Source organism: Otolemur garnettii, unplaced genomic scaffold, assembly GCF_000181295.1.
Source record: "Otolemur garnettii isolate 467f Iridium unplaced genomic scaffold, OtoGar3 scaffold00050, whole genome shotgun sequence".
NCBI classification, from domain to species: Eukaryota; Metazoa; Chordata; class Mammalia; order Primates; family Galagidae; genus Otolemur; species Otolemur garnettii.
In genome coordinates, this window is record NW_003852445.1 from 2,495,045 (window position 1) to 2,501,826 (window position 6,782).

At 32.4% G+C, this 6,782-nt stretch overlaps 1 pseudogene; it reads left to right on the forward strand.

The window, feature by feature from the left end:
* Positions 1-3,378: 3,378 nt before the first annotated feature.
* LOC111725925 lies at positions 3,379-6,573 on the forward strand (annotated as a pseudogene).
* Positions 6,574-6,782: the final 209 nt, after the last annotated feature.

A 6,782-nucleotide genomic window follows, 5' to 3' on the forward strand; every position in this document is an offset into this window, starting at 1 on the left:
GGGTTTTAAAAATAATATCCTTGATCATTATTGAATTGTCTTGCATATCTGATAAAATTGAACAACAAAAAGTTATACCTCATTTACTATATGGTAAAAATAAATTACGTTAATAATAGCCAGTTTGGCAAGTGAAGAGAGAAAGCCAGAATGATCATATACATTTTAATAAGTATATAAATTGGTTCAATATTCTTGAAGAGTAATTTAAGAAGTAATTTAAGTCCATATTTGGAATGCGAAAGATAAAACAATATAGCTTTTGGAAGATAACTTGGTCTTCATGACCTTGAGGAAAGATTTTTCTTAAATGAGGCATAGAAAGCACTAACATTGAAAGACAAAAGGAAAAAAAAAGGAATAAATTGTTCATCATAGACACCACTAAGGGAGTGAAAAGAGAAGGCCATGGTAGAGAAGTTAACATAGTAACACATAACTGGTCACACAAGGGCTCACATCTACAGTAGTCAACGAGCTCTCACCAATCAATTAAAAAAGTAGGACAGATAATCCTGTAAAGAATGTCACAAAGGAGGATGTTAAGTGGTTAGAAAATAACTCTGTGGTCATAGAACCACATATTAAAAATACCACAATACACTCACTAACATGGCAGAAATAAAAACTTTAATACTTATTAAAATGTATATGATCACTCTGGCTTTCTTTCTTCACTTGCCAAACTGGCTATTATTGACATCATTTATTTTTACCAATATAGTAAATGAGGTATAGCTTTTTGTTGTTGTCCAATTTAAAAAGGATTATCAATATGTAGTGTCAGTGAGGCTATAAAATAATTGAAATACTAACACACTGCTGGCAGAAGTGCAAATTGTTATAAGCATTTTAGAAAAGCCAGTAATCTTAGTTAATTATAATGCAAATACATTTGCACCAAAAATCTGTACAAGAATGTTGATAGCAGCATTATTTGTAATAGCCATAACCCCCCAAATGTCCATTATAGGCAGGATAGATTGCAGTATATCTACACAACAGAATAATTTTTAGGAAAAAAAAAGAAAAGGAAACAAAATGAAGTCTTCATGCAACATGGATAAATGTAGAGTGGGAAAAGTGAAAGTAGATGGGACAAGAGAATACATAAGAATAAATAAATATTTTCATCTGTAGGGAGTTCAAAAACAAGCAAAACTATCTACGGTATTCAGGGTGAGAAACGTGTTTACTTTCTGGAAGGAGGAAGGCATAGTGACCGGGAAGGGCACTAAGCAGAAAAGAGGACTTCTGTAGCCTTGATAATGTTTTATTTCTTGACCTGGGTAATAGTTACACAGGTGTGATCACTTTGTGAAAATCCAGTAAGCTGTATTTGGTTATTTTTAATTTTTGTTATTTTCTATGTGTTACTACTTCAATAAGAAGCAAAGAGAAAAGGCACGTATATGGATTTCCTAAAAGAGATTATTCCTGTAGTATTTTATTCATCTAGAGGTGTCTCTGACTAGAGACACTTTTTCCTGCTTCACAGTTTGTGCTGGCACTGTCTTCTAATAAATTTTGTTCATGTCATGCCTATATTGTTTAAAATTTCCTTTCTATATCACTACATTTCTCTTTTTCTTTGGAGTTGTAGACTATCACCCTAATAACATCTAGGAATAGTTTTGGTTGGGAGTTTTAATCTGAATAATCATGTCTTTTTAAAACTAAGAACAATTTTCTTCTATTTTCAAAAATTATCATTCTGTCACCGCCTACTTATTCCTGTTTATTTGGAAGTGGGATTTCTTCACATTTTCTTCCGTATCTTTCAATTTTTCTCTCACATTTTCCAATTTTTTTTTTTTTAATATTCTGGGACATACCCTTGATAGGCAAGAAGGTACCAGATCATCAACTGGAATTTTGAACCGTTTTATATGCTCTAAACACCAGATTAATGTAGAGTTATATCCACTTGATGCAGGACTTCCAAGAAAATATGAAACTATCTTCCATTTTCAGAATGAATTTATGAGAGTTTTTGAAACTGAATTTTAAACAATTTTCATTTAAATATGTTATTTGAACAGCAAGGGGAGAACAAAAGACAAATAATGAAGACAATGCTCGTGGATGACTTTGAGAAGGATTTTATACTTTCTTTTTTCAAGTCTTATATAGTCTAGATGTAACGTAATTAAATTGGAGTTTTTAAAAGTTAAGGTCAAGTTCTGAATATGACATTTAAAAATCTATGTAAAGATTTTGTAATAAGGTATAAACTCTTTAGACGTGTCATTTTCCTATGTCTTCGAATCAGCTTTCTTTTACAGAATTTTGGTTTTACGTGTATGTCTGCCTTTAAACTCTTTTTTGGTTTTGTTTCAATGAACATATTTGTGGGACTGTAGCCAAGAGAGTGTGCCACTTGGGGAAGGAGGGGGAAACATTTTGTTTCCTTTTTTTTTTCCCCTGGAGATATCTTTGTTTACAGAGCAAACACAGGATGCCATCAAACTTCCAAATCTGAATGGCTGAGGTGATTTTGTCAACATTACTCTGCTCCCGAAGAAGTCAGTAGCTTTCCAAAACAGTATAGTTGCCAACTGACCTCTTCAGTTACTGCCACGTTTAGATATTTTAATAAAAGCCCATTGTTCATTTTAAGCTGTATTATTTTATCTTTATGTATTGTTTGCCAAAGGAGAATTTATTTATAAGTAAAGATTAATGTTCTGAAGTTGTTTCACCATCCAATTCCTTTAATACAGAGGAGTTATTTTCACAGTTACTAATAAAAGACTAAATATAGCACCAGAATCTATCCAGTAAGCATTTGTTGAGCATCAGTACTCACTGCTATCAGAATTCCTTTATAAATAATTTTATAATATATGACAAATAACTACAATCACAATTTCATAGCTAAGCTTGAGAAAAGTACCTAAATTCTTACATAATCTTTGAATAATAGATTTATAATACAGGTATATCACTGTCTGATGGAGAAGCCATACCACATACAGGGGGCAAAGCAGAGGCATTAAAGCCAGTGTGCTTGAGTGTACTGTACTGTGGACTAGTTACGTAAACTTGGTCTAGTTAACTTCTAGATGCCTCAACTTCATCATCTGTAAAATGGGGGCAGTAATAGTACATAACACATAGGGTTGTTATGAGAGTCAGTGAATTAAAACAGAGCCTGGCACATAGTAAACATTAAATAAAACCTAGGTAGTTCCTCACCTTTTAAAGTGAAAGATAATAGAAAGTGTTTAAAGATGCTACATCAGGGTAGATACGTATACTGCATAAAACTGTAAGACATCTTTCAAAAGAATTACAGGCAGAAACTGTGAACTGTATAACTAGGAGGAATGAAAGAGAAAGGTAGTCCCTGTTTTTTTAAACTCCACCAAAAACAAGATGAAGAATATAATAAAGGTAAGTGTATCAGTTACTTACATACAAAACAGCTCCTTCATTACGACTTTGTCACTCCTGTTAGAAATTCTCAGTCCTTTCTAGTAGTTCCCTTTATGACTTCAAACACTTCTCTCCCCTCTCTCCCAAAGGCTGATCATAAATGCATATCTCATGTGAAGCTGAAGAATCTTCAAAGCCCAAAAAGAGAAATAAAAGCAACCAATGCAACAAACTCCTGTACATTTTCTCTTCATGATTTTTGTATGGGTTATATAAAAATTCCTCAGCTCAACCTGCCGGCTCAGTAAGCTGACGTTTAGACTTTACTATTCATCTCAAATACTAAGATTTTGTTTTATTTAAAATTATAATAATTCATTTTGTTTTCATAGAAGCTAGCTTTGTTAAGACAGATACATCTTACCTAGTTTATCTGATACTAATTATAATAATTCATTTTCTTTTGTTTCTAATATTAACTCAGTTTCCCAAAAGGTAAAATTCTATTCATTTGTTGACTTTGATGTTTCTTTTGTGCCTGTGCTAGTTTTCCTCAAATTTTTGGTGATTCTTAATTACCAGTTTGTATTTATGGGCAAGTGTAGATTACTAATTATTCCTATCAGCAACACATGTTCTCAGGTCAGTGACAGTCTTTTCTCTCCTGGTTCTGAGTACAGGCTCTGAATAAATGAGCTATTATCTTTTGAATATAAGCAAATCTTCTCTTGTAAGGAGACCCCCCCAGCTCAAATCTTGTACCAAATCTTCCCCTTGAAATCTGTCCACCAGAGTTAGAGTTACATATTTGTGGCTTGGGTCTGGACTTTAATAGCAGATTGGGCTGCTTTGAAAGCAAGTAGCTGATAGAATTGTTTTACCACCTATGATTAAACAACAGGCCAGATAGACAGAGTTTATCTATCCCGATTTACCACTTCCCCTAACCCTGGATTTACAAATGTCAAGCTAGTCACTTTGCACATTACTGAAATTCTGAGGTAAATTAAATAAGAAATTTAAAAAATCCTTAATATAAGTTATATATCAAGTTCATAAATCTGAAGTCTCAGTACTGTGAACATTTCAATTCTCCCCTAGTTAGTTTATATATTTAATGCATTCTTCATTTAAATTCCAAGTGTTTCTGTTTTTTACTGAAAATGACATACTGATTTTAAAATTTTTATGGAAATTTATGGAGTTAAAAAAAAAAGCCAGAATACTTCTGAAAAACAAAACCAGAGGAGTCTACTGAAAATTGAAACTTGCTTAAAAGTTTCTGTAAGTCAGATGGTACAAAAACAAAGATAGACAAATTGACCAACAAAACAGAGGCATGGTTATTTGAACACTTAATTTATAAGAACAGTAATACTGTAGAGTGCTGGAGAAAGAATTATCCTTTCAATCAACAGGGCTGGGTCAGTTGTATAGCCACATGGAAAGCATACAATCTGACTTAACATCACTCCACACACAACATGAACTGGGGGCTGGTTGAGGAAGGAAACCATATATCTAAATGTGAAAGATAAACAATAAACTTTCTAGAAGATATTATAACATTTCTTCATGTCCTTGGGCTTATAAAGAGAACATTGAAGGTATACTAACCATAAAGAAAAAGTGATAAACTTTATTATACTAAATTAACAAATCCTGCTCATAGAAGATACCATTAAGAGAGTGAAAAGGCAAGCAACAGAATGGGAAAAGATATTTGCAATAAAAATATTTAACAAAGGTCTTATATCTAGAATATACAAAGAAATTCTATAAATCAAAATGGGCAGATAAAACAATAGAAAAATAGATAAGATATTAAATAGATACTTTACAAAAGAGGACATCAAAATGGCTAATAAATATATGGAAAGATGATAAATCTCATTTGTAAATTATAGGAATGCAAATTAAAACTAAAATGAGATGCCAATCAAAGTAGACAAAATAAAAAAACCTATAGTACCGAGAACTGGCAAGAATGTGAAGCAAAAACCACATGTTGCTGGTGGAAGTGAACACTGGCACTATTACTCTGAAAAATTACATCTTCTGAAGTTAAATATGTATAGAATTCCTCTATCTCTCATCTTTACTTTTATATTGTGTAACATTCTATTCAACATAGAATTTTTTTTTCATATCCATAAACTGAAGTATGACCTAAAATTATTTAGGCATTGAATTGAGATATTTAATAGTTTAAACATTTTGTTACTGCTTTTGGAAACAGTCAAATACAACTTATTCCTATTTGTTAAATGCAAAATATAACTATTAAAGCTAACTGGTTTTGCTAATTATGTGTATGGAAATGTTAAGTTACATACATATTTTCTAAATCAGTTTTTACTTTAATTTTTTTTAAATTATCAAAGTGAGAGTTTCGTAGGAGGCCTGGAGACTGGGTATCTGGGATACCAACAGCGAGATGCTATCATGAATGTGGAGAAGCATCTGGAGGGCTGTGCCCAATCTTTACTGCTCAGGTATGGAAAGCTGACCTCCCGGTGAGTTAAATCAATGACTCTATAGAGTCCCCAAATTTAAAGCAGGGCCTGAGAAACTTTGCTGATGAATTTGCCAAACTTCAGGATTATCGACAGAGGTTCAAAGACTTGAAGCCTAAGTGGTGGGACCTTTAGAAGCTTACAGAACCATTGTAAAAATGAAATGGATGACCTCTAAACAACATTAATAGCAAGGAATCAAGAAGCAAAACAGCTAATTCAGTTAGAAAGAACACAGTCAGCAAAACCCATCCTGATGGATGTGGTACTGTATCTTTTTAATTTCAGTCTTTAAAAAAATGTTTTGTAAAGCAGAAACCGAACTATGGAGAGCTACAGTGGATGCTACCTGAACAACTTGCATCAGGAGGAAATTATTGACAATTTTGAAAAGCAGAAAATAAAAAATGTAAAGATTATGTTTTCAGAATTTATTACAATCAAAATGTTATTTCACAACAAAGCTTTAGAGGTCTACCCAGATGCCTACCAAAGTAAAGAATAAGGAGGAAAATTTAGAGATACCATATGAGCAAATTCAAAGTCACTTCTTCAGAGACCACTGCAAGCTAAGTGTATATCTGGAACAGGACAAGTATCTACCTGTCAACCAAGAAAGGATCAGTAGGCAGAAGATGATGAAAATGAAGAGTTAGGTATTACAGAAGAAGAAAATTAATTTTCTTAAGTTAGCTTCACATTTTTATTTTCATCTTAGATTACTTGAAATCCAAGATTACTGAATTGTAAAACTGTATACTCACTCCATACATTAAAACCTCAAAATGAAATCCTACCAGAAAGGAAAATAATTAAAGGCAAATTATGCTAATAAATAAAATTAGTAAATTAGCAAAGTGATCTTGCAAGTGGCAAAATACTTGGGTT